The sequence below is a fragment of the Zeus faber genome, assembly GCF_960531495.2.
Source record: "Zeus faber genome assembly, chromosome: 1".
NCBI classification, from domain to species: Eukaryota; Metazoa; Chordata; class Actinopteri; order Zeiformes; family Zeidae; genus Zeus; species Zeus faber.
The window spans coordinates 58,074,096-58,100,928 of NC_137193.1; the positions used below are offsets into that span (position 1 = coordinate 58,074,096).

The following is a 26,833-nucleotide window of genomic DNA, read 5'->3' on the forward strand; positions in this document are numbered from 1 at the left end:
ATGGAGAGCTCTTTTGTCTGAAACTCAGGCCTAAGACCAAAACGAGTCGTGCCAATAACGCTGCCGACCCCTACAGGTAAACTAATCTAGCGAGGACTCAGGGCGCCGAGGGAAAAGAGGAGAAGGGACCAGTGTACATGTTAAAAAATGACCTTGGTACAATTGGAATATCAACTATATAATATGTAGTAATTGAACTTGAGCGTCTGTTCTACAGTACAATGAAGAATACGTTTGCTCAGACACATAAAATGTTTTTAGCTGTTGAGTAGTGTCAAGTGGCTGCAATACTGATGAAATGAAACACAAGACTAAAGACCAAGTTAAAAGTCATTAATGTGTTATAAGTTTGCACAATGAAAGCTCCACAGATAGTTTTAGAAGAAGACCGGTCCCCAACACTAAATAACACCACACCTAGAGAGAGTTCCATCTGGCCAACAAATTGCCTCGGTGTGAGCGCATTTGTGTGTGTGTGTGTGTGTATGTACTGAAGCTGAGATCTAACGATGTTGTAATGGCAGGTTACAAGGTTCCCAATTTAGGTCGGCAGCTGGTTTAGGATGAAAACACAACATTTTGGACAACTGCATTAATGGGCACAAAAACAAATGGTCACCCCAGCGCTAATGAACCCCACACACACACACACACACACACACACACACACACTTTCAGTCCTTCTTCACAAAGAACAAGACAATGGTGTTGTGCAGCTGATGCGTCAACTGCTCCTTACTTCCAGACAAAGAAGCATATCGGCTTTTTAATTACACACGCAAATAAAAGAAAACACTTAGTACACAGAAATATGCCCGCTCACCATTTTTGCCGCCCTCTCCCTTCTCTCACATGTTCTCTTTATCGCTCATATCACTTCATCTCTTTCTCCATCTAGTCCTCTCTGTCCATTTATCATTGCAGATAAGCTAATGGACATAATGGAGTTAGGTTGAGGCAGAGCGAGTGGGTGAAAGTCACTGTACTGCAAAGGTCTGCAGGATAATGGGCATGTCAAGTGTGTGTGTGTGTGTGTGTGTGTGTGTGTGTGTGTGTGTGTGTGTGCGCGCGCGCGCGCGCGCGCGCAAGTGTTTGTGCTCTTGGAATTATGGTCTGCATAATTTCAGGGTTTCAGGGTCGGCTGAAGAGAAAAAAACTAATGTGATCACATCGGAATACAAAATGGATTTTGTGCATGCGGGTGTGTGTGTGTGTGTGTGTGTGTGTGTGTGTGTGTGTGTGTGTGTGTGTGTCTGTCAACTTGATAGACAACTTCTTTGTCTGTAAAAGAAAAAAGGAAGGTAAAGTGTGTGTGTGTGTGTGTGTGTGTGTGTGTGTGTGTGTGTGTGTGTTTGCGTTGTCCTGTCAGTCAGTAGGACACACAGCAGAGCGTATGGTGATTCTATTAGCCCTACAAACAGATGCTGCTGCCCCCCATGGGAACAGGAAATGACTCGGGCTTGTATCACAGCAGAGGCCACAGCTTATCTATTTCCTCTCCTCTTTCTCCCCCAGCACCCATAATTCATTTTACCCCCCCCCCCCTCTCCCTTCAGATTCTGGACTTTCCACAAGCTTCTTGCCTACAACTAAGGCTAGAACTACATGGCGTGCGCCAATATGTGGGCACCGCGTGCCCTAAGTGTAGTAAATTAAAAAGTGAAAAAATTAAAGGTTATTTTTCAACTGCGTGCAGGTAAGCAAGCCTTTTCCATAGATAAAACCACAAAAAAATGTTTTTTGTAAAGCGCGCAATCAATTTAAATGACATTGTATTAGAGACCTAGAGCTGCTGTCGGATTTGCTTATTGATCAATTGAAATACAAAGAACAAACAGATACAATACAGTACAAACACTGACTAATTGCAATAATTACAGTTGTAGCTCCCATTTCAGTAATATTAAAAGTTGTTAATAGCAGACTACTATAAAAAAAAAAAAAAAAAATTACAGTCAAGTTTCCAAGCAAACTAAGGCAAGCAGGCGTGAGCACTGCAGACTACTGATTGGTCAGAGAATTGTCACGAGAAACATCACTGCGTCATGGTGTCACTGCGTCATCATTGCGAAGCATCTTTTGTCTTGCTGCCTTCAGCTGCCTTCAGCTTCATCTAAAACAAAATTTGTCTCCTTTCTGTGACAAACAGCCACATACTGAGAATCAAGAACACCATCCCTTTGGTGTCCTCCATTGCTCCTGTGTGTGTCGCGTTGACAATGACGTCATGGCAGTTTCATGTGGCGTCGCTATGATGACCAGCTACATTTAAGGAGGTACTATCTGTAGTGAAAAACAAAATACCTGGTACCAAAAGCTAGTGGAGTTGAGCCGGTACCACGTGATGGAAACACACAGCATGTGTGTGCACACAAAGCCACCGATGATGATACAATCACCTTCAACAAACAGCTTGTACGAGCTACAGAGCTGCGAGGCTGAAGCACACTGCCCGCTGGAAATCAGGCATAAATATTATCCTGTGGGTACACAGGGTGTAGTAATTATATAAATGGACCGAGAGTGAAAGAGATGGAACTATATATATATATATATATATATATATATATATATATATAATTTTTTTTAATCTGTGGTGATGATGGTTAGGAGCTCAACCGCAATCCCTTGCGGTTGCTGTTACAGCCCTAGTTGCCCCCATGAGTAATATATAAGAAATAGCTTGTATAGCCTATTTTTCATTTTACCATGCAAGAATTTTTTTTAAATCATTTCTTAAATAATTATAATTTTAAAAATTATTATACATTTTTTTAACTGTTTAACTGATAGTATTAATCGGTCAACATTCTTATTGTTGGTTAATGGTATAACAGTTAATTACAAAAAAAACTATTTTGCATGTTTCTCTTTTTTGTATTCCACAAGCAGCTGGCAAGTATGGTAATAGAATAAAAATCAAGCACTTCTTGCATGTGGGTTACGAGTGCCACGATTCTTCAAATCCAAGATTTGATTTAAGTCATAATTAGATTAAATTAGTTTTAAACGTTTTTTTTCACCTGCTTGTGATTTAGAAGTTCAAAATTCAACACTAATTTCTATAGATCTACCGTGTGTACGCGAGATTTTCATCTAGAGTGGATTTTCAATCCAGCGCAAACAGCTGAAATGCAAATGCACTGGTGTATAAGCAATCCTATGGAAGGAAGAGAAAGATTAAGCCCAAAACAAAGCCAGAGCGTGCATACACTGTACCACTGTACACTGTGCATGGGTCTCAAACTCGCGGCCCGCGGGACGATATTTTGTGGCCCCCTACTTGACATCAAAGTTAAGTGCTAGTGCGGCCCGTGCATTTTTCTCACACGCACCTTGTTGCTGAGTCGTTGCGTGAGTTGTTGCCCTGGGCTTTTTATACTTTTTTATCACTTGTGGGCTCAGGCTCGTGACAGCTTCCGATGGTGTTTGTTGACAAGTTAGCCAACGCGAATTAGCAACGTTAGTCACTTGGTTGAAACGTGATTCCGGAGTGACACCAAGTGGAAGGAAAATATATCCTGTCACCCAGTGCAAGGTACAGAGGACTTAGGAAGTGGGCGGACTCAACAAGAGTAATCAGTGACCTGATAAAGACAGCAGAGGGTTGCAATAGCAAAGGGAAAAGAATTACATGGATAGCAAATAGCATGAGATGGGCGGCAAGAACAAAAGCCAAATGGTCGTTAGAACCTGAATATTATGAAGAAGAAGTTACAGATTATTACAAGAGAAATAAAGAGAAGGAAAAAGGACAGATATGTGCGATCGCAAAAGAAAACAAATTTACCAAGGACAATTTAATCAAAAACAGCAAGAAATTAAAATAAATAAAACATGAGACAATGCACTTGATGTTAAGAATTAAGACAGGTGGAGTAACATGGACTTCCTCCGCCCATTTTATCGAGGATGCATCGGTGGTGACTTGTGTGGACTTGGGACAGCCAAGTATCCCAGAATGCATTTCGCAGATTCACCATCCTGCGTCCTCCCGTCCCCGGGAGTCTGTACTCCCGAGTCGAACTTGCCAAGTCTGAACTACCAAGTCCACAAGTCTGGGCTTCGCGTACTTGGTATTGAGAAACGGCTTCTATCTCCAGCGGCCCCCAGGTAAGTTGAGTTCGAGACCCCTGCTGTACAGTACACGACTGCAAACGGTGTGTACACATGGCCTGATGTCTCCAGCCCATGGGGAGCAGTCATTATAACATGTTCGAGACGAGCTAAAAACATGCAATTAACATGTCCCTTCAGAACAGAAGCACCCCAGCAGAGCAAATCACTGTGAAGATGGAGATGCAGCCTGCAGCTAGGACTCATTATCAGCACTCACTATATGAATGAGAAACACATTCACAACAAAGAAACCTTGAGCAGGGGGGCACTCTTTACACTTACACAAATGTAAGAAAAACTGCAGACAAAGATAGACAAATGCAAAATATGGCTGAATGATTTGGGGAAATAATCAAAAAACATTTTTTTTGACCAATATTGCGATTGCGATTTAGTATGAAATTTTATTTTAAGTTCCTTATCTTCTGTATTATTCACTAAATATAATGAATAAATCATTCTATAGTAGGACCAACACAACATTAGATACAACAACATATAAACTGTTCTTTCCTGTAGACCAGGCCTACGTGTTATGATGAAATGAGATGAATTGACATGAATCACATATCTTTATTTAGCTGTTAAATTGTAAAAAGAAAAAACTTAAATCACAGCAGAATATTGACTCATTGACTTAACTTCAAGCCTTGTAATTATCTGAAAAATTAACATTCATAAAATATGCAGTGTTTCAGCATAAAGTTATTAATATACTTCCACGTGTGCTCAGCGACAGCTTTATGCTCATTTAATAAAAAAAACCCCAAACAGACGCAGTGTTCTGGAAGAGGCTCTGCCTGGAATCTATACATTTTCTGACAGCACACGGTGTGCACGGCACACCGTGGCCCCGGGGCTGGGGGCAGCGCAGAAGGTTAAAACAATCGCAGGGGGGGCCACAGAGAAAGCGTCCCCATTAGACACAGTTTAGTTTCACTTGTTTGGTTCCATTAGGAGACAGGAAATAAAATAAAAACACACTGTCCTGGCATCGTCGGTACCGTCAGAGAGGAACACGGGTGCGCAAAATGTGCCCCGATCGCTCCCTCTCCTCCCTCGGTAAGATTGTGTACCATAAAAAAATTTAAATAAACACTTTTTATTTTTAAAATTGCAGTCTTTGCGATTTGAAAATTACTTTCCGTTGAATTCCGATACCAGCTTGAATTTGAATTGGTTGCTCAGCCTGAAAGTGAAAAACAGAGCGATACACACTGTCTAAGCGTCTGGCATTAAAAGACATAGATGATGTACAGCACACACGCACACACAGACAGACACACACACACACACTTTTATTAATCTGAGGAAATGTATTCTCTTTGTGCGTTATGCAAGTCTAAATCGACTATCAATCTATGGCTTGCAACTCACTTGAAGAGTGTTTTTTTTTTTTTTATAATTTTTTTTTACAATAGAACCAACAGTACAGCATTTTCTTTGAGACCAACCAAGTTTTAATGATCCTGGGACACGCAGCAGCACTGGGGAAGCAGCTTTTTTATGAAGATGCTAACAAACATAGATGTGATAGGGCTGAGCCCCAAAATAACTATGACACACACACACACACACACACACACGATATTTTATTAATCTGTGGAAATGTATTCTCTTTGTGCGTGATGCAAGTCTAAATCTACGCTATCAATCTATGGCTTGCAACTCACTTGAAGAGTGTTTTTTTTATTTTTTTTTTTATAATAGAACCAAGAGTACGGCATTTTCTTTGAGACCAACCAAGTTTTAATGATCCTGGGACACCCAGCAGCACTGGAGAAGCAGCTTTTTTATGAAGATGCTAACAAACATAGATGTGATCGGAATGAGCCCCAAAACAATTCACTTTGTGTTCCACAAAACTATGGAACGCACCCCATCTCCCCCCCCCCAGCAGAATGCCTAATGAAAGGTTGTATAATGAAACAGGCTCCTAATGAGACCCATTGAGCTGCCTGGGCTTGGTTTGTGCAACCAGCCCTTGTCAATTGATCCTAAAGGTAATCAATCGAGCGTTGTTTAGAAATAAAACCTAATTAACACCCAAACTTTGAACATCAAGGAAAAGAAAATCCATGTACAAGTCTTAGTTATTCCCTGTCTTTATTTATCTAACGTGAGCCAATTACCTCTGGTTGAGTTGGTGCACCATAAACCTCGTGGTTTCTTCATCTGGACTGGTCTTACATAACCACAGCATGGTGCAACTATCAAAAGGCCCTAATCTTTGGAAGTTCTTTACCTCTACATCTGTTTTTTGTATGCGTTTGTGTCAAATGTTTTGTTGGGCACTGGAAAAAAATGTTGCATCTCAATTCAGCTCCTCTGACTATATTTGGACTGTTCATCTATTTTACCATTCAACAACAAGCTTTTTTTTGGATGAGATTGAAAAAGGTGGGTGTTCAGGTGTATCAGAAATTGTCAACATATTCATGAAATGATGTGACAAAGTAATAAATGATGTACTGTAACTAATACGTGCCTCTGCATGAAACTGAACTCTTACTGGAGCCTGTGATGGAGGTCAAGCAGATCGTGGGGATGATTGTGGTAGTGGGGCATGAAGAAAGAAATATCTAATACTACAGCAAAAAAACACTGTTTCTGGGCACTCAATGATAACCAGCTAAGTGAATGATCTAATTGTCTTTGGTGGGGCCGAGCTGAGGACAGAGGCCAGAGGTCCAAATGAATCCCTTGGTACGCCGCTGAATGGCGGTCATGAGAGTCCCTTAACGACGAGATGTAGCCCAACAAAAGCTGCTCTTATTTGCCTCACGCAAGTTTGTTTCCACAGTGAAAACAAGGAAGGAGTTGAGTGAGGGCGTGTGTGTTTGTCACAGACACACAGTTGTGTGCAGTCATTAAGAACCACTAGGGGCCACACACTGACATTTTAACGTTACCAATCCCCATTAGTGGCTTAGATAAAAAAAAAGGGGGCTAAGTGAGTATGTGTGTGTGTGTGTGTGTGTGTGTGTGTGTTTCAAAATGTGTATATTTGTCACCTGGGGGATTACATCCATTTGGATTGGCTTTTAATCTTCCAAACGATGGGCTATAGCACTCTCATCGCCTACCAACGCTTCCAGTGGTGGCTTGTAATAATTATCTGCATGTAGGAATCGTTGGCCCGAGCATGTGTGTATATTTCTGTTCCTTTTATCTATCTGAGGTAAAGAAAGTTAGAGAAGTTAAATTACAGAATCATAAGGAGAGAGAATTGGAGTGTAGGGGTGTTCAGGGTATGTGTGTGTGTGTGTGTGTGTGTGTGTGTGTGTGTGTGTGTGTGTGTGTGTGTGTGTGTGTGAATTGCATTATTAAAATGATTGAGTAGTGCAAGAGTGTGGCTCTCAGATAACTGAAAAAGGGAACTCAGTATGACAGATCTGTCACGTGGAGTTGTGTAAATAAAGTTATGGAGTGAAGGGAAAAGGAAACAGCTGCTCTCAAAAAGGTAGCCTTGCTGTTTCTGTTACCGTTTTAATACTTAATGGGCAGTAATGGACAGTACAATGGTTCAAAAGTAATTGGCCTATACACCACCTAATGACTTTGGCAAGAAGCGCTCACATATAACAATCAAAAACCTAAACATTTGACTGACCCATCCATGCCAGCACACACAGTAGCGACCAGGAAGGACAGGAAGCATTTGGGACAAGATCAGCAATTTTCAAAGCAATTCTTTTAAGCGGCTTGGTGTTGACTTTGTGGCACTGAGGCGGTGTGCAGTCGGCTCCACCTTCTCCAAGCGCACCGACCGCTCGTCTACTGTATCGTTTCCCGTCTTTTTAAAATCAACATCCAGGGGCGTCGACGCCGATCTTGGCTGACGTAAAACGGCCAAAATCTGAAAATCTTGTCTCGTCACGCAACATACGTCCAATTTCAATGCGATCAAATGGCAATGTCCATGTCCATGTTTCATTCATTCGGTCATTTGAGGAGACGCGTCTCCTCTTTGGCGTCACGTCAAGGAGGCACAATGACGGCAGCCTCACTTAGATACTCAGAAGCATGCGAGGGCTAAGGGAGGGATGGGGGGGGGTTCTGCGGCAACAGGCACATTTGGCTGCCGAGACAGTCGGGAGGAGCAACACCGCTCCATTCCTCCGGCACGCTTTTTTTTCCTCATAGTGTATTAACCGGGGAAGTGCACGGAGAGATGGCGAGAGAGAGAGAGAGAGAGAGAGAGAGAGAGAGAGAGAGAGAGAGAGAGAGACAAAAACCCTGTTCAATTATTAAAGGCAAGGCCAACTTGTTTGGATGCGCTTAGTGGCAAGGCTTTCCGTGCCGTCCTTGGGTGACAGCGTCCGTCTCGGAATCTGCTCAGAATGCTGAGCTTGGTTCTGTATGGGTTTCTACATGGCCAATGAGTTGTACGTTTAGTCTCATCTCTCTCCATCAAATCGTCCAATCATCTTTTGGACTATCCAGCTGGATGCATGTGTGGGATTCAATGTGTAGGATCCCCCCCCCACCTCTCTTTCCGTCCCTCTTTGTGTCTTCTTTGCCTTCCATTTGGCCGTCCGTTCTCGAGATGGATCTTTGTGCAGCCCCAGTCTCGATGCCCCTCGCTCCCTCCTCCTGTCCCTTTTTCCACAGCTGTGCTATTCAACACTCAATCACGAGAAACCCTTCACATATACACTTCCCGTAACACTCTACAGGATTCTCGGACCTCTATACATGCAGCTGGTTGTTTGAAACCGGTGCACATGAATCGCACGCACGCACACGCACACGCACACACACACAGTGTGGTATGACTCATCCATACCATCCATACCACTCCCAAACACACCGAGCCGTCAAGCCGATCAAACATAAATGTACACAAATATAAATATACAGAGTGCAAAAACATAAAGACACACTCGCAAGTACACTACCAGTACATCCGACACACACACCCACCCACAGCAGAGAGGAGGTTATCTGCCATCATCGGTCTGTCTATCGTGTGTTCCGGCAGGCACGACAGCACCACTAGCTAGCCGCTAAAGCCCCCATCAGCACCGGCAGTGAAAACAAGCTAATCCTAATTGGAATTTACACATTAAAATTAAATCTCTCAACGCCTCGCTGGCAGTTTTTATCTGGAAATAATGGTGTGCGAGGGAGGGGTCGGAGAAGAGACGGGGTGATAAGTGGAGAGGAGAGGGAGTGACGGGGACAGGATTGAGAGAGAGTGTGTGGGAGGGTGGGCGCTGAGATAAGGGCCAAACAGCGTTGCGTGTGTGTGATTGGCAGGTGTATTAAAATGTCGCTTTCATTGCCACAATTAAAACAAAGAGCTGTCTGGTGGGTATCTGTGTCACCAGAAAGGAGCGCATGGGGACCAGACATCAACAGAGAGTGAGAGACGAGGGGGGGTGAGGGATACACACAAACGCTTTCGTAAACACACAACTTTAAGTGCGTAATGGTTGTCTTTTTCCCCCCTTTTCTGTTGTGTTAAAAATCCAACATGGTGGAATTACCAAAGAAAAACTTTTAAGGCTTGAAAGAAAGCACTTAAAGCGAAACGTTTAAGTTGGAAGAAAAGCATTTCCGGTATTACATTTCCGAGTGTTATATTTGATCACACACACGCACACAGACCTTTTGTGCATGGAATTTAAAGGGTATTAACTAAAGTAAGTTAACATCTAATCCATCACAGGTGGCATACAGTAGTGGAAGAACATGTGACCCAGATTTCAATCTAACATAAATAGGAAGTAGGTTGGAACAAGCCAACTGCCAGACAATGCCTTTGTTTGCCGTTTGTGTACGTGTTCAGCTATTTACGTACAGGTTTGAGTCTCAGGTGGTGTCGACATTACAGTAGAGTATGTAATACAACTGTGATATGAAGAACCCCCCCCCCCCCCATTTCCCATCTAGCCAGTTCATTATCAGGAGCCAGACTCGCTCCTTCCTCTAAACCTTCTGTCAGTCTGTCTCCCTTAAGCTGCAAACAGCTTCAATTTGCACCTTTATGCTAGAACACCCTCCACTGGATCTATCTGTATGCCCCCGAAGCCCACACCTCAAGGACAGTGGGGGGTGCGCGCGCACGCGCACACACACACACACACACACACACACACACACACACACACACACACACACACACACACACACACACACACACACACACACACACACACCTGGTTACAGCAGTGTTGTGAAATGAATAACACATAAACACGTTTGCAAATACGCACACAGGTGGTATTTGGTGAAGTTCAACAAATTGCACTCCCATGTCGGTTCCTATTGTGTTTAAGCTACACCTGAAGATGGAAATAATACAGGCTTCAAGTATGGTGATATGGAAGAACTCATAATTCACAGAGTTGCTCGTTCAAACTGAACTACATGGTACTTTAAAGTACAGGTACTCCTCACTTAATCTACCTGTCTAACGACCATTCGGACTTACGACCAGCTCTCCGACCAGTCTGTATTGTACACTGCGTACAAAAGTCTCAGCGTCAAGCATCTCATCGCACATCACCCTTTATATACTATATACACTATATATACTATATACACTGTATACACAAAAATATACACTATATACACTGTATACCTCTCATCTCATCACCGTTCTCAGTCTCGTTTCCTGCAGTCTGTCAGTATTCACTACACTAGCGTTCACAATGGCCATGCCCCCTTACCGTGAAATAACACGGGTCCTTGCTTATCCACCAATTCACTTAACGACCTGGTTCTAGGAACGGAAAATCGGTCGTTAAGTAAGAAGTACCTGTATGTACCAAAACTGGAGTTAAAGACCCCCATGAAATAGCCTTTAAGTACTGCAAACCTCCAGGATCTTATGCATTTCTAAATTTTGTGAGGGGAAGGGTTTTGATCTGTCAAACAACCCATCATGGCTGGGTGGGTTGTTTTTTTTTCCCCCAGAATGTAGCGAGCGATGCTTTCCAGTCTAGTTTAAATGTCTCACTGTCAATCTCACTCTCATTTATTGGACAGGTTTTGTTGGCGTACTGCTGCATGTATAAAAAAAATATTGCATTCAGGAGAAATATTCCCTTAGAAACAAAAACAGAAGAGCATTTTGTCGTGAATGTCTAGAACATAGTGCTTCAAAAATGTAAACTAAGCGTACATGAAAGACTTTACAACAACAAAAATACAGTTTCATTTCAGGTACCTTTATAAAAATTTATATATAATATTTCAGACACTGATAGAAATGCTAGGTCAGATTTATTATTTGAAATAATTAGGATAATACAGTTTACATAAAAAAGGGAAGTACATTTGTAATTGCTTAATTATGTCAATAAATAATCATTTTGTCCCCCAAAAGGGTGGATGTAGAAAAGTGGAAAAGAAAGAAGACAAAACAGTGAAAACAGACAACGAAAAAGAGATGTCAAGACACTGTGATATGATAAATTGCACTACAAAGGAAACAAGGGAGTTAGGAAAGAGAGAGAGAGGGTGAGAAAGAAGAAAGGGTGAGAGAGAGAGAGAGGCTAAGTATTTACCCAGACAGTGGGAAGGAGAGTGACATGTGAAGTGTCTCTTTTATTGTCTTGAGCTCTACCTGCTACCTCCACCCTCCTGCTGTGTTCAGACAGCTCAGTCTCATTGTTAGAGCTCATTTTCCTTCCGACTCCTGCTGTGTGTGTGTGTGTGTGTGTGTGTGTGTGTGTGTGTGTGTGTGTGTGTGTGAGAACTTCTTTGTTAACATGCACCCCTCCTGGTGAGAAATTAATACAAGTTAATAAAGCCTAATAACATTTGAACTCTGTCAATAACACATCTATTAACCATAGTAACTGAAACTTAGAGCTACTTAAGCTTAAAATTAAAGTACTCAAAGTTGGTCAATATCTAGTGGTCTAAGATATAGTCATTCTAAAACACCCATTCAATTCCAGTTCAAAAGGTAAGCTCTTATTTGAGATTATTGTAAGAAACAAAGGCTTAATGTCAATATATATTAAAATATGGATTCATCGCCCTGATTAAATATTTCCAAGACTGAAGTCCCTTTCCCTTTATTTTGCAATTTTATCCAAAGTGAAGCAATTTATCGGTTAAAAAATGTTGGCTCAGTCATATTTGTTCTATTTTGTATAACAAGAGAATTATAAACAAATCTTGTTGCCTTAGTTATAATTTGACGTTACATGTGAATTTATTGCTGATAGCTAGTGTAGCTTTCTATCATAATCCTACAACTATATTCACTTGGCCAACTCCAGTTAACTGAGCCCATGTTTAAAGTAGACCTAAAATGTCAAGATAGGATTACGGATTCCAAAGAGCTTTTTTTTTTTTTTTATGTTGATGATCGATCAATCATAACATAACTAGTGAATCTATTTCCTAATGGTTATTAAACCATATGATACAACTCTTAAACATCTTCCTTAATTATTTCTTCACACAGTCGTGTTTCATACCTTTGAAAACTTTGTAATATAGGCTGCTAAATGTGCATGCAACCACTTCATATTGTCAAAGGCCTGCGCCAAAAGAGCCTTAATATGTCCATTACCTCATTCATCTAATACAACTATCTGACCAGACCTGAAACCTATGCCAGGGTCTGATTTGTGGATTACAGCTCTGCATTTAACACCATCACCGTTGCCTCAACACCCAGGAGCTCCTTCAGGCCAAGTCTACCCAACTGACTGTGCCACACCCTGTCTGACAGGGGATAACAGATTTCCAGACAAACAGTAAACAGCATGCGATGCTAGGAAAGCACACATCAGACTCCATGACCCTCAGCACTGGAGCCCCACAGGGCTGTGTGCTCTCCCCCCATCTCTACTCTCTCTACACTAATGATTGCACCTCCAAGGACCCTAACCCTGCGCCTCCAAGGGGTTTCTCAAATTCGCAGATTAAACTATGATGGTTGGACTATCCAACAATGATAAGTCAGCTTACAGACAGGAATAGTATGCCTATAGCTCTGGAGAACTATACTGTGCCTTAGCTCTGGGGACCTGGAGGCCAATAGGAAGTCCAGATATGACCTACCTGGCCATCAGAGAGGCCAAAAGAAAAGAGAGTACAGGGACAAGTTTGAGTCTAACTACCACAGTTCCGACCCCAGATGCATGTGGTGTGGACTGTGATCCATCAGACTATAAAGGGAGAAATGGTAGTTATGCCCAGGCCGCCGCCGCCTCTACCCAATGACCTCAACACCTTTTATCCACAGTTGGAGGAGAGCAACACCATTCCTACTGTGAAGCTAGCTGAGGACCAGGAAGACTGCATTCCGTCCCTAACTACGGCTGATATGAGGAGAGCTTTTAAAGGAGTAAAGCCACAGAAGTCACCAGGGTCAGATGGTATTCCAGGCCGTGTCCTTAGAGGGTGCGCCGACCAGCCAGCAGAAGTATTCACCTCTATATATCTATATCTATATATATTTTATTTTATTTTTTAACCTATGCTGTCAGCATGCTTGGCATATAACACACCGTATTTGTATGCCATTGCATTGAGGACAGCGTTAATCTGCAAGAGGAGTTTAACTTCTTGATCTGCAATGCCACTCTTTATTCATTCTTTAATCATCAAGAACTGCTATAACTCTGTCCTGTGGACGACCTGTGGGATGACAAGAACGTAGCTTTTTTGTTACACCACTGTTAAGCCACCAATCCCCTTCTTTGGAGAACGATGTTAGCATGTTTTGGTCAATAAAAAAACAAACTAACTAATCATCCAGAGGGGGAGAATCACCACAGGTGAGACAAATAAACATAGAAACAAACATGCAACATGAACCTGGAAAAACATTAACATAAAAACATGACCAAATGTATCAACAAAATATAATTAATTCAAGTCCAAAAAAATTGGTACAGCAAGTTGGCACATGGCCTCTTCCTGTGATACCTATGGCAGTAAAGGAGGGAGAAAAGGAGAAGGATGTAATCAGGAGGGTGTTTGGGGTTGTGTTGGAAGCAGATGCTGGTGGTGTGTGTGCGTGTGTGTGTGTATGTGTGTGTGTGTGTGTGTGTGTGTCCATCCACCGGTGAGTGCACGGTACACGTCTGAATTAGTGCTTGTGTATGAAATCAGAATTACTGTATCGACACTCCACGACGGCAGGAAATCTCAGAGCACCCTGCCCTGCAGCCATAGAAGACCATCCCCAGCCCCCAGAGAAGCCAGGAGCCTGGAGCAACACGTACACATGGCCCCGGGAAGCATAAACCAGTCCCACAGAGCACAAGGAGACCCTGCACCCCTAAAGTGCACACAAACAACCCATCACCATGTGCAGGCATAAGACACACCGCAAGCGCAGAACCCAGACCACAGGCGGCGGGCACGGACCATTGGCCCGAAGCCAGGTCCTGTGCCTATGGCCAGGTGGAGCATCACCTCTATGTTCAACCTCTCCCTGAACCAGTCTGTAGTCACCACCTACTTCAAACAGACCATCATTGTCCCCATACCAAATAAACCTCTCATCACCTGACCGAATGACTACTGCCCGCACTGAACTCCATCATCATGAAATGCTTTGAGTGGCTGGTCAGAGCCCACATCTGCTCCACCCTTCCTTTTTTTTTTTTTTTTTTTGCCGACAGCAATGTGTTGTGCCATGACAGCATGGCACAACACAGGGTATTTGTATGCCATTGCATCTAGGACAGAGTTAGTCTGCAAGTGGAGTTCATGTTCTCAACCTGCAATAAAACTCTTTATTAATTCTTAAATCATCAAGAACTGCTGCAATAACTCTGTCCTGTGGACGACCTGAAGATGAGAGCACAGTTTTTGGTTATGGAGTACCACCACCAACCCCCCTCTTTGCAGAACTATTTATCATGTTTGGGTCTATAAACAACTGATCACTACTCCAAGAGAGGGAGAATCACCACGGTGAGACAAATAAACATAGAAACAAACAACATTTACACAAAAACATGAACATTGGACGACAACATGTATTGAAAAACTGAATTAGGTCCAGGGAAACTGGAACTACAACTGGTCACGTGGCCTCTTCCTGTCAAAGTTATGGCACTAAATGAGGGAGGAAAGGAGAGGAAAGCACCCCAGGTTGCTGGGGTGCACTCCCTGCTCCACCCTTCCTGACACCTTGAACCCCCTTCAATTTGCATACCGCCTTAACAGGTCTACAAACGACGCCATTGCCCTGACACTACTCACTGTCTGGAGAAGGGAAACGGATACGTGAGGATGCTGTTTGTAGATTACAGCTCAGCATTCAACACTATTGTGCCCACTAAGCTCGTCCCTAAACTCAGGATCCTGGGTCTTAACACCTCCCTTTTTCAACTGGATCCTCGATTTCCTGAAGTAGTGAGAACGGTGGACCAACGTTGCCTGCAGCAGGTCGAATTTATTCAGTTGTCGCAGGAGGTACATGCTCTTCTGAGTCTTTTTGTGCAGTGGAGTTTATGTTTGCCTCCCACTTGAGATCTTGGGATATCGTGGATTCTTGAATGACTCCACAGTGGTGACTGCTGAGCCATTGAGATTAAGGGTGGGAGGGCGTTAGGATTAGGGGGGTGCTCAGGGTTGCCCTGATTAAATCCACAATAATCGACACCGTCTTCTGAGCATTAAGCTTCATATAATAACATATGTAATGCAACTGTAACCCTCCTTTTGTGTCTCTTAAGCCCTTATATATCAAATATATATAAGGAGTTTCAGAGTGGGACATTAAATGTCCCACTCTGAAACTCCCTTACCGGTCTCTGCGTTGTGTTTTATTGTGATGTTGTTTGCAGTCTGGAGTTTGGAGTGAAGGAAAGGGCACAGTAGGTTGTTGTTTGCTTGTTGCAACCTTGCGGAATCAGAAAACCCAAAAGGGCCACAACAAACCAAAGACGGGCAACTATAGAGCTTATTGTGCGTAATCACTGGGTGTCATGACATTTCACTGCATATATGTACGACCGTATGTGTATGTGACAAATAATCTCTTGAACTTGAACTTCAAGAGGAGCACCAAAATGAACAATAATAATAATAATAATAATTAAAAAAAAAAAAACATGAGTGCCATCTGGTGGCTACTCTAATTACTGTATTTCACCTGCTTACACAACCATGAGTGATAAAAGTACTCATTAGGTCGTTATAGCAGCAAAAAGAATGCTATAATAGAAGGAGTGATTTCATGGAAACTGGGTATAATAGTCTAACATTATGAGAATTTGCCATGGGGTTGTAAAAGTCAGGTTTGGCATTTATTTGTGAAGTCTATTGATCCCCAAATAACTAAATAAATATAAATGCATGTTAATTTCGTGTGTTGCTTTTTTAATATATCAACGCACCTCAGACACGTCTTGCTCACTCGATGTTATTGTACTGGTTACCATGTAACTTCTCTTTATGGTATGTCGCGCTAGGTTGCTGCTACTTTCGCGACACTCTGCGCTACGACATTTCGTGAATAAGCTGTGGAAACACTGGCAGAGGCTACAAGCGCAACATGAGGGTTTCACCGTGGGGATATTCATCAGCCAATAAATATGAGATCAACCCAGTTGTTATCAACCTTTTTATTGAAAAAATAAAATAAAAAATAAAATAGAGGCTGTTGCTCAGTGTGAATGCTTAGAGCGTGTAGAACAAAGGATTTTCCTTATTCATCAGCGTTTCAGGTAGTCTTTTGCAATGTGTTTATCACTCATGTTCATATCGCGATGACAATGAAAATACAATTTATCGGCCAGCATTACTGGGAAGTACGCACAAAATAAACTTTGTCATCTTAAGCCCCTTTCCCACTTGCACTGAAAGCCGTAAATCCACTGGCAATGTTCCATATCGGCATAATGTGGGAAAGGGAGCCTGTGTTGAGGTTCTGTAAAAGTCGTTCTGTAAATTTCCCCATTCTCAACCCATTATCATTTACAGGAAAATGCTGGCACGGCTGTGAATGGAAGTGTAGAGCTGTATCCCAATACCGACAAAGCACAAATATTTATTTTGTAGAAATATTTTAAAAATATATTTGTTTCCAGGCAAAAAAAAAACAGTCCGATCCAAAACGTGGCGCTCGGCTGCAAAGAGAGGGAACGAGCGGACAGGGAAAGGTAGAACGGGATGAAAATGATCACACTGATTTATTACCATTGGGTTAGGTTGTTGTGTCCTACTCCCTTTGTCGGCAATTTTTTATCCAGCAATGTTATGGATTCCATGTGGAAAAGGGGCTAAAAACAATTAGTTATTTTCGCGTATCAGCACGGACGTTCATTGTGTGAAAAAAAACTAGTCTGACGCTACAGAAGTGAAAGTGGCTGCTTGTGCGTGCAGCAGCGTCATGGAACAGTCTGCTTATCACGGGAGGTGAGGAGAGAAGGCTATAGGAGACCTTAGATAAGGTATAGATCGGGACCTGTCTCCCTCTATCCGTAATCAGCGCCCGTACATAACAGGGACACTGCGCTGATGTTACCGGTGTTGTTGTCATGAATTTATTAATAGGTGGGAAAAATTCCTACCTACGGCATCCCTACTTAATATTCAATGTAAGTGACATAAAAACATACAGCATAGTTTGTTGTTTAGGTTGCTGGGCGGTTGGAACAACTGAGATATATAGCCGTAAGCGGTAGGAACTGCGCTCTAACACACACACACACACACACACACACACACACACACACACACACACACACACACACACACACACACACACACACACACACACACACACACACACACACACACACACACACACACACACACACACACACACACGCATGCGCACACGCACACACACACACACACACACGGGTCGTGTCTAGACGTTCAATTTCACACTCCTCCAAGTTTTGCTGCCCGTTGGCTAGAAGCAGACGTGTAGTGTTGGTGCACTAAACATGAGGGGGCGACAACAGGGGCAGTGCTTAGTGTGGGGGTAGGGATGAGGCGTTACTTTCTCCTTACTTTCTATTTATTTATCCTCCTCTATGTTAAGGTTGGATTGTGAGAAGGGTTTAGTGTCCCCTATGATGCCAGCACAGTAGGGTGTCTCATGTATGTCTGTGTGTGTGTGTGTGTGTGTGTGTGTGTGTGTGTGTGTACTTGCGCCATCTCTGCCATTATTGGAAGCAAAGGTATGAACGCACTGATAATCTGCGCTGATCTTAAATAATGCATTTAAAATGTATGTGTGTGTGTGTGTTTTGGCAAATTTCTGTTTTTATCTCTACAATGTCCTCTGTACAATTGCCCTTTATTTTCCACTTAAATCAAGGTGAAATTCTGCTTTTGATATCTTCTCCTACCTTATGCACGATCTGGATATATGATGTATGTCTGTATGAGCACGTGTGCATTACAGTTTATATGTTTGTTAGGGAACGTACTCTCAAGGCAGCCGCCTGAAGTGGTTATGTGTGGTTAGTATAATGTTTGGTTAGAACGCTCTCTCTCTTTCTATGATGAGCTCATATTATTGTCCCAGTGGTTGCTGTGGCTACCGGATGACCTCACTGCTTGTTTTTAAGTTGCTAATCCAACTAGCTGGCACCAGAGAGCGGGGAAAGAGACACACAAACACACACAGATACGGAGAACAAAGAAAGGGATATACAGAGACACTGGGAGTAAAGGCGGAAAAAAAAAAGAATAAAAAGAGTGAGCATCCCTGCTGATTCTTTCTCCTCCTCCATGATCCAATTGATCCTGCGCTCTCTTTCTAGAACAAACATCATGGGAGTCAGCCAATAGGCAAAGTCCAGCTAAGCCCCCAGTAAGCAGTGTTTAACCTGTGCTTGGTGCTCTGTGTGCAATTAGTTGCCCACACCACATCTAAATAACACCACCAGATGGATTTGATCAGGGACAACTGAGGCAATAGCTGCCTTATTACGTAGAGGTGGCTCTGGGACAGTTCTGTACCATGAACACCCCATGGCTCAACCTGCCCAGCTGGCGTTAGCGTCCCAAACCACCGATGCACAGTCAACAGTAAAGGGATTGGGCATTCAATGTGTGTTTAATTATCGATCCCAACGAACAAACAAGCAAAGTCGGGTACATTCATGTTCAGTATAATCTGTTGTTTAGTCGGGGCCAGCAAACAGATCTTTTGCAAGAGCAAATTCCGGGCTAAATTCCAGTGGAAAGAAAAAAAAGCGGAAAGAAAAAAAACACATAAGAGCGTGTTTGGTTGAGACATGCGGTTGCGCGAAGCCTCATCTGTCGTGAAGGTTTTCCAGGAGAGCTGATGGAGCCTGGATGTCAGTGAAGGTGACATTCAATTGGACTGAAGCTCATTAGCTGCACGACAGCTTTCTCTGACTCAGTGGATTGCCGCGGCAGGGGTTTGGTCAAGCCCTGTCACACATACAGTTCTTGGTACAGTGGCTTACAGTGCATTCAGTAAGCATTCAGGGCACTGTTCTGTCGGATACATCCAACAAGCTGTTCTCTGCAATTCCCATTCAGGGAAATATCTATCTCTCACAAATCAATCGAAATATTACATTTCTTCATTAGACTGAAGTGCGGGGTACCAAGTCCCTCCCAGTGGAAGCAGGGAGACAGGGCAGACACCGCCGGCTGATAACGTTGACAACGATGAACAGATTCAGACTGTTTGTCTTGTTGTCCGGACGATCAAATCCATACTTTAGATGAGATCCATTATTTTTAGATAAAACATACGGACAGTCTGTGAAGTGGTCAAACAACTTCCGAGACAGACTGAATGGGTGCGTCCCTTGGTGGGCGTGCTGTGCCTGGAGCAGAAAAGAAATCCGTCATGAGTTCCAACAGCTCGTGCCGAAAGTAAGAAAAAAAAACAAAAAAACGTTGGAAACAGCAGAGCAGTACAGCAGCACGTTATCATTAGTTTACCTCATTATTTGACACGTCTAATATGAACATCCCACATTACAACATTATATACTGTATATGACAGAAAATAAGGAAAAGCACAGTAGGTCTCCTTTAAAACCCCCATACAAACACATCCTTAGATGCAAGGCTTGTTTGTGACAGTACCTTAGTTTGTGGCATCGTGGCTCACTCTATGCTTGTTGCTGCATGGCAAGTTCTCACTTCCCCCAGTTCTGAGAATAGTATGTGTGCCTGACCACGTCAGTGCTCAAAAGGTTAAAAGATATCCTACATATTGTCAGGAAATGTTTCGCTGGTGTAACTCTGTGCTGTGCTAGTTTAAATGGCACCCGGTACAGTCTGAAACGATCTGTAATTAAGCTGTATGGTCCAAAAGACCAGCTGTTCTCTCACCACCCCCATAAGCTAATGCCGGGTGCATCTGTGAAGATGATGCAATGCACCATTCATTATGGGATTTGGGGCGCATTTTAAAAGAACACTGTCGTATAAACAATTTAAGAAAATATGCCCTGAGGAAATTGTGACTCCTCTCAGATAAAGGCCAATAAAATGATATCAAGTTTTAAAACTTTCTTTCCGCAGTTTTGATTGAGCCGTTTGAAGCTTAACACTTTTAGCATGATCAAAAGCATTTAAAAATATTAAAGATGAAGAAAAATATGTTTCAAATGATGAGTTTCTGAGGTATGGTATAGAGATAACTGGTACAGACCTCAAGCTTGCGTGCAAGCAATCTCAAAGTTTGCGTTTGGCAGTTTGGCGACATACTACAATGTAAGTTCAACCAATAACAAGACCTTCAAACCATGAGCTGAGGAAAGACGACTGACTCGGTACAATGTCATCTTCCATCGCCAACTGCTCAGCGTGCCTCACCCACGGTTCAAGTTGAATACACGAGGGACAGCAAACAAAGGAGACCTGTTGTTTATGTTCTTCTTTTCTCCTGTAGGTAATTCTTTGCTTTGCAATTCTTTCACTGGCTAAGGTTACTGTGGGTGGTTATGATGGATTTAACAGTTGCAGACCTACTAAACTTGGGATAATAGTCTCCGTGGTGTTGGAGTTACTGCAGCTAAATGACTCCATCAGTTATTAACACGGTAGTCATCTCTTAACAACAATTAACACATATGCGACGAACAACAACCTAAACAAACAAATGTATGCAAGCTACAAGGGCTATATACAATATACAAATTTAAAGTCACCGAAGCGAAAGTCACCGAACTTCCAACCAGATATGAACCGATTGCACTTTTCTTGGCCGCTTTGATTTCTGATTTTTTTGGAAGTCTGACCTGCCTATTCCGATTCGGGGCAATTCAGAATTTAATTAAATTGTATCTTTATAATAAAACATTGACTATAAAATGTCTTATACACTGTGGTCTGATCATTTAGAGTTCATATCTGTGACAGGAGTAATCTAATTTTCTTATCATTTGGTCTCATTGGGTATATCTGCTGTACGTCAATAACAATTACATCCCGTGATCTGATCACGCTCACGTGACTGGACAGCTGCACTTACAGACGACCGCTGCAACTTTCAGTTACCACAATAGTGAGATTGCTGATTTTGACACTGTGTTTTGAGTTCATTATTCACTATGAAAATTATATTATCATATATTATAATATATTCATTGTTCACTATGGAACAATGAATAGAGCAATAATAGAGCATGAAGTTCCAATAAAATTAAATATGGGACTGTCACCAAGTTTCAGTATAATTCAACTTGTAACTGGACACAACATATGGCTAACATGTCAATGTCCAGCTCAAAGTTCAAATGAAAGTCTCTTTCACTTTTAAGTGCAAATATACCTTTCTTCTATTATATGTATACCATATTACAGTACCATACCGTATTATGGTATTTGCAATTCCAGAATAGATTCAAATCAATGCAAAAATTAAATAAAATTATAATAATAAATGGTCGACTCTTGTCACACTCACTGGAAGTCCTACGTTGCTCGCCCTGCATTAAACCAACTGAATCAAATGGAACGGCTCATTTTACTGTGGGACTCGTCAAGAATGAGTTTTAAAAGAGTCAAACCTTCCATCATGAGCGGCGTTTGTGAAGTGCACTACAGGTACGAACAATCGCAGCAGACACTCTGCTGTACCGACAGCAATATATACGCATTCTGCACAATTTTGGAATATTGTGAGGCGATAAAAAAAAAAATTGATTAAATCTTCGTTTACTCTGAAGTACCTCCAAACAGCTGACATTTAATTTCTTTCGCTCTTTTTTGTCCGTCAACTACGCAACTACTACATTACGTTGGTATCGGGTTTGAGTATCTTTACGAGTACATGAGTACAGTACCGGGCGTGTAAATTTGACCGGCACAGAATCTGATATTCAGACTGAGACTCACCAGCCGATGACTGGCCGATCGATCGTGGATCTCATGTTTTATATGTTAAGATTATGGTCACGTTTTTGTACTTGATGATTACTCCCCTACTTCCCATTTTACCTCACAATGCAGCGTTCCACCTCGGTGGATAATAAAGTACCGCTGCACTCAGTGCACTGCGTATCAGAGGATGTTGAGTGAGAGCGAGGGAGGGGAGGGGTTACAGAACCACAGGTTAAATACCCAATAAATGTACACTATTGTTTTGTATTGATTGATTGTTTTCCGTTATTAAATTAAATATAGATTTATTTTTTTTTTGTAGTGTCAGCTGGCATTTTGTACCTGCGAATTTTGACCAAGAATTGCCCGATTGGTACACAAACTGCGTGCAGGTTGGCAGGTCTGCTAGTTGTGTGTCTCCATTATACTCATGATTTCATGCTCTTCTCCTTCCTTCAAGCCGCTCTGTCAGACCATAACCATATTGCAAATCCTAAGCTTTTGGTTTTCAGCATATAGATTGACGTCTACTTGAAGGAAGGAATAGAGGTAAGGTAGAGACCATTAGAGACAAATTATGTTGTTTTTTATTTGAGTCATTTAATTTCATTTCCATTTCTGAAAGACATAGGCCAATTAATCCTTAGGGCATTTGGAAGATAACATTTTCCTGGAAATTGGCCAAATAAAAACATGGTGGAAATTGAGGAATTATAATTCTACTCACTGATGAAGCCAGCTCCCACTAGCAGTTGACCGGATGGTCAGACAGTGACTAGGCTGACTATTTTATCTCCCAATAAAAAGTAGCTGTTAGGTTGTGAGCAGGTATTTGGAGCAGCAAAATTTTTTTTTCCTGCTCCGCACCTTGTTCTCCGGCTCCGTCGCTAGCTCTGTTATCCCTTCTAGCTGTCCAGGAAACCCATGCCAAAGCAAATGCTAGTTGGTTAGCCCTCTAGTTTAACTGAAACAGTCACATGGAATTCATATCTTTTTACTGAAATATTTAAATACATTTCAATTTCTTACAAACATTATTGAATTACGATAACCAAAAAAAAGTCAATACTATAATTATATTCTTATTTGTATTGAATACTTTGATATGACCAGAGGGGAATATAAATACAAACAAAAAACATAAGCAAATATCGGACACTATCAGACAATAATATATAATATTTTCATGAAAGTAGAGTTGTGAATGTGACATCTCAGAAGCTTTTTTAACAAGAAGAATATTGTTTCCATGAATGTAAAAAAGTCGTACCTCGTTCTTATAGCCTTTTTATATTTATCTTTTAATAAAAATGAAAAATGTTGTCCGACAACGTATTTCTTTGAATGGAGCAAAAATCAACCTACATTTTTTTCAACATTTTAACGGTTCCAGGACGGTGGTGGAAAAAAAAGTCTGGAGCCCAGTACAAAGGGATAAGGGCCAAAGAGCAAGCAAGGTCATGAATTGGTGGGAATAACACACTAATGTCCTCTCCAAAACAGTGACGTGAATGGAACAAGTTGTTTCCACGCTAATGGATTTTGCAAGGATTACAGTACCAACAATGATCCAGTTATTTAGCATACCAGGGTCGTGACTCATAATAAGTAAAGCTAATTTATTATCGATCCCATAATCAGATGGCAGGGGGAACTTTGAGATCACCTAAAATGTGGAAAGAGACGACCACAAAATACATCTGAGAAAAAAAACAAAAACGGATAAACAAGTTCCACTCAATCACTCATACGACACACATACACACATATTACTGATACGGCTACGACGACCAAAAAAAGTCTTGAATACAAAAGAGAGAGCCACATCAAACATGACGGATGTTAAAGGAAAGCAGCTCAATCTAAAACATTTTTGACAAAAGAGGAATGTTTAGATGTCCATAATGGAGGAATGTTTAGATGTCCATAATGGAGAAATGTCACTGATAATTCAACTGATATCCAGCTAACAGTCCAAGTAAAAGTCATTGAGATACAACACTTTGTGTTTAGAAGCCGGTATCAGTCGTAAAAACGTGCCATGGGTGAATCCCTTTTAAAATATTGAAACACTCTGCTAATTGATATGAACAGTTTTTTACCGGTCTGGTTAACGGGGGCAACCTGACTTCCGTCTGCTACGACCTACCGTTCTAACAGCAAGCGCGGTTCATGCCGGGGCTGTTGTCGCCAGTGAATCAGGCTGGCCTTACATCGCCCTGCAGTGCTTAAAGAAGGCTGCCTGTTTTTTTTGTTTTTTTTCCTACCATCCACTTCGAGTCCTACCTGCCGAGGCTCCAGAAGCGTCTCGCTGGTCTCTTTGATAATATTCAACCTGAGGCCATACCGGCTGACAGAGCGCCTGCATGCCAGAGATCTGCCGTCTCCTCCCTGCTCTTCATTAGCCTGGAGCAGCCGTGGACACGCCATCGCTTCGCCGCCTTGGATACACACTCGGACACGCACGCGGCAAACACGCGGTCGCGCGGGCCCGGACCCAGGCGGACAGAACAGCAGCACTGTGATGTGTTCCCGGTGAACTGAACAGTTTTAATAACGCCTAATCCAAGAAAGAGATTTAGCACTTTGTTTTTTAATTGGTAGGTATTTTGTCAATCTCCCCCATTGTTGTTTTTTTTTAACTCTCTCACACACACACGCACGCACACGCGCACACACACACACACACACACACACACACACACACACACACACACACACACACACACACACACACACACACACACACACACACACACACACACACACACACTATGAATTCCTCAACGAATAAGACCCATTTCGGTTCGACACTGTTTTACTGCCAGAGGACAAGATTACAACAGAGCTGCTGAGCTTCTGCGAGCAAGCATGTGAGGAGGAGGGAGGGTTGAAACCAAAGGAGGGAAGTGAGATTTAATTTGCTGTTCAGCCTGACTACCTCAGGGTTATCAATATTTCACCAGGCCGTGGGAGAGTGAGAGTGAGAGAGAGAGAGAGAGAGAGAGCTTTGTCAACTGTAGTTGGAGGAAGTAAGGAGAGGAGTGGAGGAGAGCAGAATCTCTCCATCGTGCAGAGTGGTAACTTGCCGTCTAACTCTCCCCTCGAGGCAAGGAAAGGGAAGGAATAATAAATAAAAAAAAGACAAAACGCAATGGAGAAAATAGTACCTAAATAAAGCCAAAAAAAAGACGTGAGGAAGAGAAGCAGAGTACGAGGGAGAAAGAAAGAGCTCAAGACGAGTCACTGATAAAGCAGGACAAAAGAGAGAAACTGAGAGAATGTGAGAGAAAGAGTTAAATAACAAACAGGGATGGGGCAAAAGAACATGTGAAGGAGACGTGAGCCATGTGGGTTATGTGGGTATGACTTCATCATGGATTCCGAACATAGTCTATTACAGTATGTTCATTTATGATTTATTGCAGTCATTACGGGCCCTGGACAGACGACAGATGTACCAAGACTTCCTATTGTGGCTGGGAGAGGAAAGAGCCCAAATAAGAAAGTGTTTCCCTCTCCTGATCCAAGACAATCAAGTCAGTTCATACTCACACTAACCAGGTCCACACTCACGGTTAGTGGACACAGCTCGAAAGCTTCGAGAAGAAAAAAAAACAAAAAACGTAAAACTCCAGGAATATGCCGCACAAACTAAATTTCAATAACCGCAATCTATTGTTTGGTTGAGCCAGCACAATTTTGACACGTCAACATTTAGTGTTTAACATCTCCTGGAGCCAACGTTCCATGGAAAAATAAAGAGAGGTTAACATAAGACCTGACCTGACCAGACTGAGGAGGTGCGAGGTACAGCAGCTATTGTCACATTAAACTCTGTAAATCTTTACCCTAGTGGAGCTCGGTGTCAGAGAGGCAAGTTTTCGGATCGCTGAGAAGTTAATGTGACACGAACTAATACTGTAATTACCGCTCTACGACAAATTGCAACAAGAACAGGGGCAAGAAAGAGACACTTAAAATCAGTGTTCTCTCGCTCTCTCTCTCACACACACATCATACTGTATCGATATGCTATTACGCAAAGCTGGACGTACTACTGCTGCAAATTACTTTAATCATTCTCAAAAAGATGCATTTCCATTCAAGCAAGGCACACCCTCCCTCCCTCGTTCTTTACCCTCCAGGTACAAATCAGTCTGTCTGCCAGCCCCAGCACCCTCCCAACACACCCCCCCTACCGGCATCCCATCTACAGAGTCAGTGAAGCAGCAGAAGCATTTAGTCCGGCCGAGCTGAGATGAGGAGCGCGGGACTGAGGGATGCCCCGTGGGCCTCCATGAACCACGACACATGTCTCTCCCCCAACCGTCTCTCCTTCTCACCTCCACTTGTCTTCTCCCCCTTTATTGCCCCTCTCAGCCAGCCTGTCTAGACAAAGGCGAGACGATGCTTCCCCACACCCTACCGACCCAAACAATAGGCCAGAGATGGC

The 26,833-nt window shown here is 42.4% G+C and overlaps 1 protein-coding gene across 1 annotated transcript in view; it reads right to left on the reverse strand.

Moving 5' to 3' along the window:
- mast2 (microtubule associated serine/threonine kinase 2) overlaps positions 1 to 26,833 on the reverse strand; it is a 157,593-nt gene that overhangs the window by 56,081 nt on the left and 74,679 nt on the right. The gene's annotated exons all lie outside the window — the stretch shown is intronic.